Source organism: Hipposideros armiger, unplaced genomic scaffold, assembly GCF_001890085.2.
Source record: "Hipposideros armiger isolate ML-2016 unplaced genomic scaffold, ASM189008v1 scaffold_809, whole genome shotgun sequence".
Lineage (NCBI taxonomy): Eukaryota > Metazoa > Chordata > Mammalia > Chiroptera > Hipposideridae > Hipposideros > Hipposideros armiger.
In genome coordinates this window covers 145,691-153,381 of record NW_017732159.1, presented here as the reverse complement: position 1 = coordinate 153,381, position 7,691 = coordinate 145,691, and the positions used below count along the sequence as shown (strand labels likewise).

Here is a 7,691-nt window from a genome sequence, read left to right as displayed (position 1 = left end):
TGTTGTTCAGCATCTTAGCTGTAGAGGGCAGTGTCACTGGCCCTCATATGTGAGATCTGAACTGGGGCCCTCTGGCATCCCAAGCCAGCTCTTAACCATCGCACCACTTGGCCGTCGCTGCATCTGTTTTCCATGTAGTAAAATAGGCATGGTAAGGAGTGCTTTTGAGTTCATTAGTCAGTGCTCCCAGCTAAGTAGTTGAAATCTAAGTCCTCAAAGGAGCTGTTGAAGCCATTTCAAAGTTGCAGTCTGAGCAAGAAGGAATTCTGCCAGTATATGGCCTGTGAACTTCAACTTGTCTCCAGGGTGACTGCCTACCTGGCAGATTTTGGACTTCTACCTACCCATGAACCAATTCCTTACAGAAAATTTTCTCTATATATGCATATTTCCTTGGCTCTTTCTCTGGAGATCCCTAACCGATACAGGTGTTGAAACTATGTAGAGGAAAAAATTGTGAGGAAAACTCGAGTACAGAGGGTGGGAAATTCCTCAGAGAAAAATATGTATTGTATCTTAAACATTCTTTGAGTTAAAAGGCTGAGGTTTTTATACCTCTGCATTTTGTTCCATGTCATTTCCCTTAAGGTTTAAAATATTTGTCCTTTAAAGTTGTGGTTTAAGAGAATTAAAGTGGTAAGTACTAGAAGTAGGAATAAGATTTGTGTTTTTTATTGCAACTTTTTTTTTTTTTTAGAGAAAAAAAGAAATTGATAGTGTAACCTGGAATCCCAAGAATGAAGTCACTTCAGGTTGGCTAGATAGAGAATGAATCAAAGGCATACACCATTTTTGAGTCTGTTTCTCTATGTCTAGATTTTGACTTTTTCTCTGTTGGCCTCATCTCAGCCATGATTTCAAACTGGCAAAAATGCATTACAGGCATTTCCAGGCCTGTAGTGATTTTATGGCTAGTGACCCCAGAGAAGAGCCCTCTCTTCCATAGTTTCAGCTAGAGTTCAAAGCTGACTCTCTTTGGTCTGGCTTTGTCACATGCCCTCCCTGTTCTAATTATCCAGCCAGAAAGATGGACTAGTCTCCTTGGTCAGTCTAGATAATGTGCCCCATGTTGAAGGTGGTGTGAGCCTGTTGTATTTGTAAAGGGAGAGTGTCTCTCCTGTTTCAAAGAAAAAGTTCCTTTTTCAAAGAAACTTGAGGGCCTATTACCAAAAGAAGATAGAGTGGATGTTGGGTACACAAAAGATGTTGATTACAGATTCACTGAAGATAATTTATATCATTTTTGGATCTAATTAACTAGGAAGTAAGAGGCATGTATAAGTTGTTAAATGGCTTGATGAAATTGTGTATTAACATGACAGTGTCATGGCCAAGGTGTAGAGATGTTCCTTGGATGAATACCACCTGAGTGCAGTTGAGCAAGTGAACTCAAAGCACCCTGGTTGTATTAACCTACAGGGCAGATTCTCTTGGCTTATTTGGTGCCTGGTCATTTTGAGTAGGAATTATTCAGAATAGGAGGTACAACTACCTTCTGAATAACAGCATTTTTGCCGTTGAAACTGGCTTAAATTATGTTTATTTAAAAAGTAACCACATTCTTGGGGCTAAAAATTAAAACTGTGTGCCAACATGGAATGAAGTCTTTCCCTCACACTCCCTTTCTCTGGTCTCCCACTCCATTCCCCTGAGGCTAAAACTGTTGCCAGTTATTTGGGTATTTTTCCAGATATATTCTATGCATATTCAGTGACCTCTACCCAAAGTCTTTAATCCATTTTGAATTTATTCTTGTATATGGTATAAGAAGGTGGTCCAGTTTCATTTTTTTCATGTATCTGTCCAGTTTTCCCAACACCATTTATTGAACAGTCTTTATGCCATTGTATAGTCTTGCCTTCTTTGTCATAGATTAAATGACAATTTGTGTGGGTTTATTTCTGGGTTCTCTATTCTGTTTCACTGATCTATGTGTCTGTTTTAATGTCAGTACCGTGGGGTTTTTTTTTCTTTTACCTGAGCCATCCTGCCACCTGTTGGCAGCTCAGCGGCAGCTCGGGACAGGAATCGAACTGCTGTTGCTCAGAGCTTGCACTCTTGAGCGAGCTCTTAACCAACTGAGCCACTAGGCCAGCCCAGTACCGTGGTGTTTTGATTGCTATAACTTTGTAGTATAGTTTGTTATCAAGTAGCATGGTACCTCCAACTCTGTTCTTAAGATTGCTGTGGCTATTTGGGGTATTTTTGGGTTCCATATAAATTTTAGGATTATTTATTCTAGTTCTGTGGAGTATCTTTTTTTTTTTTAATTTTATTGGGGAACAGTGTGTTTTTCCAGGACCCATCAGCTCCAAGTCAAATAGTTGTTTTATTCTAGTTTTGGAGGGTGCAGCTCAGTGGCCCATGCGGGGATCGAACCGGCAACCTTGGTGTTGTGAGCACTGCACTCTTAACCAACTGAGCTAACCGGCCGCCATGTGGAGTATATCTATATTTTTAAAGATTTTTATTGGGGAATTGAGGGATGGGAACAGCGCTGGGGAATTGGGGGAAGGGGAACAGACAAGTTGCTGTCGTTTTGTTCTTCAGTCTAGTTGTGGAGGACGCTGCTTCACCGGCCCAAGTTGGCACCATCATTGTGCTCTTCCCGGGCGAGGCAGATCAGTCGCGGGCTTCTGGACGGCCGCTCACTGCGGCTGGTGGCCGCTCACGCTGGCCGCTGGCTACACACAGTAGCCCATGGCAACCCACTGCAGCAGGGGCTGCAGCCTACGCCATCGTCAGCAACTCATGGCAACCCAGCTCCAGGTTGAGCTGTTGTTCAGCATCTTAGCTGTGGAGGGCAGTGTCACTGGCCCGCATATGTGGGATCCCAACCGGCGCCCTCTGGCATCCCAAGCCAGCTCTTAACCAACGCGCCACTCGGCTGGCCCCCGTGTGGAGTATCTTTAATTTTGTAAGAAACTGCGAACTGTTGTCCAGAGCAGCTGTACTACTTTGCTTTCCCACCAGCAATGATTGAGAGTTCTCATTGATCCATGTCCTTACCAGCATTTGGTGTTATCAGTGTTCAGGATTTTAGCTGTTCTAATACATGTGTAGTGGTAGCTCATGGCTTTAATTTGCATTTCCCTGATGATATATGATGTGGAACATCTTTTCACATGTGTATTTGCCATCTGTATATCCTCTTTGATTAGGTGTGTTAAGGTCTGGCCTCTTTTTTAATTGGGTTGTTCTCTTAATATTTTAAGAGTTCTTTGTATATTTTGGATAATAGTCCTTAATCAGATATGTCTTTTGCAAATATTTTCTCCCTTTCTGGCTTGTCTTTTCATTATCTTGACACTGTCTTTTGCAGAGTTTTTCATTTTAATGGGGTCCAGCTTATCAGTTTTAAGTGGATGTGCCAAGGGTGTTGCATCTGAAAAGTCTTCACCATACCCAGCGTCATCCAGTTTTTCTCTTGTGTCATCTTCTAGGCATCTTACAGTTTCGCATTTCACACTTAGGTCTGTGATTTATTTTGAGTTAATTTTTGTGAAGGGCCTAATGTCTGTGTCTATATTGATTTTTTTTTTTTTGCATGTGGATGTCAAGGTCTAGGACCATTTGTTGAAAAGACTGTCTTTGCTCCATTGTCTTGCCTTTGCTAGTTTGTCAAAAGTATGTTGGAACATTCCACCTATCTTTTTGTTTTCTACATTAATTCAGTTGTAGTCTAAGAGCAGACATTATATAATATACTTTTTAATTTTCTTTTTTAAGATTTTTATTGGGGAATTGGGGGAGGGGAACAGTGTTGGGGAACTGGGGAAGGGGAACAGCCAAGTTGTCCTTCAATCTTAGTTGTGGAGGGCACAGCAAGCTCAGCTCCAAGTCCAGTCATGCTGCTCAGCTCAAGGTGCTGTGTTCAATTAGTTGCAGGTGGGCATAGCCCACCATTCCATGTGGGAGTTGAACCAGCAGCCTCGTTGTTAAGAGCGCATGCTCTATCCACTGAGCCATCCGGGCGGCAGCTCAGCTTAGAGTGCTGAGTTCAGTCTTTAGTTGCAGGTGGGCATAGCCTACCATTCCATGTGGGAGTCAAACTGGCAGCCTTGTTGTTAGGAGCACGTGCTCTCACCAGCTGAGTCATCCTGCCACTTGTTGGCAGCTCAGCTCGGGGTGCAGCATCACTGACCCATGTGGAAATTGAAACTGCGACCCTGTTGCTCAGAGCTTGCACTCTTGTACAAGCTCTTAACCAACTGAGCCACTCGGCCGGCCCCTACTTTTTAATTTTCAAGAGTGTGTTTTATGGCCCACAATGTGGTCTGTCTTGGGGAATGTTCCATGTGAGTGTGAAAAGGTGCATTCTTCTGTTGAAGGCTGTAGATGTCAGTTATATTCAGCAGGTCAATGGTGCTGTGGGTTTCACCTGTCTTCGTATAATTTTTTTTTAACTTCCTGTATCTGTCCATTTGTAATAAGGATGCTCAAGTCTCCAACTATAATAGTGAGTTAATCTATTTCTCCCTGCAGTTCTATCACTTTTTGCCTCAGGTAGTTTGACCCTCTGTTAAGGGCATACACATTAGGGATTCTGTCTCAGTGAAGAGTGACCCGTAGGTAAGGCTGCTCTTTATCCCCAATCACTTTCCTTGCTCGGAAGTCTGCTCTGTCTAAAATAAAATACAACTTCTCCCACTTTTGATTACTGTCAGCATGGTACATCTTTCTCCATTCACTTTTATTAGTTGTCTTTGTATTTAAAGTGGCTTTTTTGTAGATAACATGATTTTTGTTTTATGTCCTGTAATGCTTTCTTGATTGCCAGGCATTATGTGCTGGATAAAAGAAACAGCTCTAAATAGGCCTGTAGTAATGTGGTAAGTTATTGGAGGTGGAAGGGATCATAGTTTTATGGTTATGAAAGGACTATGATTAGGTGTGGGTTTTAGTCGGATTGTGTCTTTGGACTGTGAACTATACATACGCTTTACCTTCCCACTGAGATGGGAAAGGCGATGAGTGTGATCTGGAGATAGGTATTTTCCTTCCCCAGGTAAGTTTGGCTCTGGTGAGCTAGCTTCTCTTGAGAGTGCATCTTGTTAAGAATAGAATGCTTCTGGTGTTTGTCACAGTGGTTCCTTTTCCCCCTTTCCCTGTAGGAGGCACAGGGGACTTGTCTCCTAGATGTACCTTAAGAAACTGAGCTACTACAGGTAAAGCTTAAAAAAGAGTGCCACTCCTCCCGAAGTTTTTAACTCACAGACTTGTCGATCCTGAGTCAGCAATTTGTCAGTAACAGTTCAGGTTTCCCTACCTTACTGCTAGTTCCCAGGGAGTTTTTGTCTGGGGTTTGTGCCCCTGTCAGGTGTGATAGATGTACTGGGGGGTCGCAGTTTGCCCTGTAACCTCACTACTGTGATGGATCTAAGAAAAGTTCATTTTCACATCAGCTTTTCACTTTGTTAGGACTAAGTGGCTTTGAAGCTTCTTACATGTCCAGAATCGGGAAGTCTACGACAACATGCGGTGCTGTGCACTTGAAATTAGGGCTGAATTGATATTCCTATAAATGGGCTGGTTTTCAATATTAAATTCTCTTTGCCTCAGTTTCCTCCTTTGTATAGTAAGATGACTTCGGCGTTTCCCACTGGCTAACATCTTCCCACTGCTCCACCACCCAGACCCTGGTAACCGCCATTCTGTTCTTTTTCTATCTATGAGTGCATCTTTTCTAGATTTTACATATACATGAGATCATACAATTTTTTGCTGTGTCCACCTGATTTCAAAATGCTCTTAAGGTCCATCTGTTGTCACAAGCAGCAGGATTTCCTTTTTTAAAACAACGAGTTAGGTTTTGGTAGCAGTTGGAAGGGAGTAGGGAGGGAGGATGTCCCAGAAGAGGGCAGAGGAGTGGGTGGAGGGGAGGAGCCCACGAATGGCTAGAGCGTGTGGTGTTAGTGGGAGAGGGATGAGATGACACAGTGAGAAACCAGATTAGGGGCTTTGTGCCCTGGTAAGGGATGTGGTCACTGTTCCCCGTTTCCTGACAGGCTGTGATAAGCCATTCACATACTGTAACTGCAGTGAGGGAATCAGTGGGTCAGAAAGACCCAGGAGTACTGATAACAGCAGAGGGAAGGCATTGAAAGGAATAGACTGATAGCTTTGGGTGATTAGTGAGGGAGAAAAAAATAACTTCAATTACACCTATGTTTCTGCTATGGGTGACTGGAGAGGGGTCCTGTGGTGGTTTCTAGTGGCAGAGACCTGCTATTGTGGTATTTTGTTGTACTTAAAGACAATGTTGAATTCCAAGCTGAGGCTTCGCTCCTTTTTTTCAATAAGGGAAAAAAACCAAAACCCCAAATTCTTGTATAACTATATTATGCCAGGTTCTTGAGGCATTTTGCTATATTTCTCAACATTGAAATTGAGTGTAAGCTCAGCCTCACCATATATATTGAGTAAATTGACTCAGGAATACTGATTCGAACATAACTATTGCTTCCTTTCTAGTTTTATCTTAACTTCATTTGCCAATTGTATAAATCTGTCTTGCAAAATCAGATGCCTTTTCCAAGGATGTATGAGGTATGATAAAAAAATATGGTGAATGTTTGAATTAAAAAAAAATTTATTACAGTAAAAGACACATTGCCGTTAGTCTCCCTCAAAATACTCTCCCTCACTTCGAACACACTATCCTATCGCTCTTGCCACTTTCTGAAGCAGTTCTGGAAGTCCTCTTTTGTGAATGTCTTTAGTTGTGCTGTCGTGGCTGCCTCCATGTCTTGAATTGATTCAAAACATTTACCTTTCATGGATGGTCATTTGACTTTGGGGAAGAGCCAGAAGTCAAACGTACCAGATCTAGTAAACAAGGTGGATGAGGACACACCGTAATGTTTTTATGTGACAGAAATTGCTGTACCGGAAGTGATGTGTGACACGGAGCGTTGTCATGATGGAGGATGAAGTAAAGGCACTCACGAAAGAGGACTTCCAGAACTGCTTCAGAAAGTGACAAGAACGATGGGATAAGTGTGTTCTAAGCAAAGGGGAGTATTTTGAGAGGGGTTAGTGGCAATGTGTCTTTTACTGTAATAATTTTTTTTAAAATTTAAACATTCACCATATTTTGTGATCATACCTCATATTTATATTAGGAAAATGTCTGGCGTTACTGACACCATTGCAGTGATTACCCCTGAAGAGTGGAAGTAGGGGGGAAATGTGTGTGTGTGTGCTTGTGAATCCATGGTGCTGAATAAGTAGTTTTATAAAGGCTTTGAAATCTAAAGAACTTTTGTTCTCCTTCACTTTGATATGAATTAGTCTTTCTGAAGCCGTGAAAATCCTGAATTATGCTTAGTGTATGCTTGGTCTCTTTTTTTTTGCTTGGTCTCTTTTTAAAAGTCTTTAACAGTGACACTCATCATGTGCTGGCCCACTGTGGCCTGGGAACTGACCAGTCAGAACAGATGCCTACTCTAGTGCCGAAGGTTCTGGGGGCCCCACAGTTTCAGTCAATGCCCCTTGATTTGTGGAATCCTGGGATATCCAGGGAGGAACTGGGCGCCATTAGTTACCAACTCCATGCTGTGCCATCCGGCGCATGCTGGCTGAATGTTGTGACTGGCTGCAGGAGACAATGACTACCGTATTTTCTTCCTAGGACCCAGAAATGGAAGCCTGTATTTCCCATATTCAGTGGTGCCCAGTGAGTATCCTGG

General features: G+C 42.5%; 1 long non-coding RNA gene across 2 annotated transcripts in view; it reads left to right on the top strand.

Moving 5' to 3' along the window:
- LOC109374311 (uncharacterized) overlaps positions 1 to 7,691 on the top strand; it is a 21,212-nt gene extending 13,521 nt beyond the window's left edge. For both annotated transcript variants that reach the window (XR_002122372.1, XR_002122371.1), the window contains one exon: positions 7,634 to 7,691. This is a non-coding gene — a long non-coding RNA (uncharacterized LOC109374311). The remainder of the gene's footprint in view (positions 1 to 7,633) is intronic.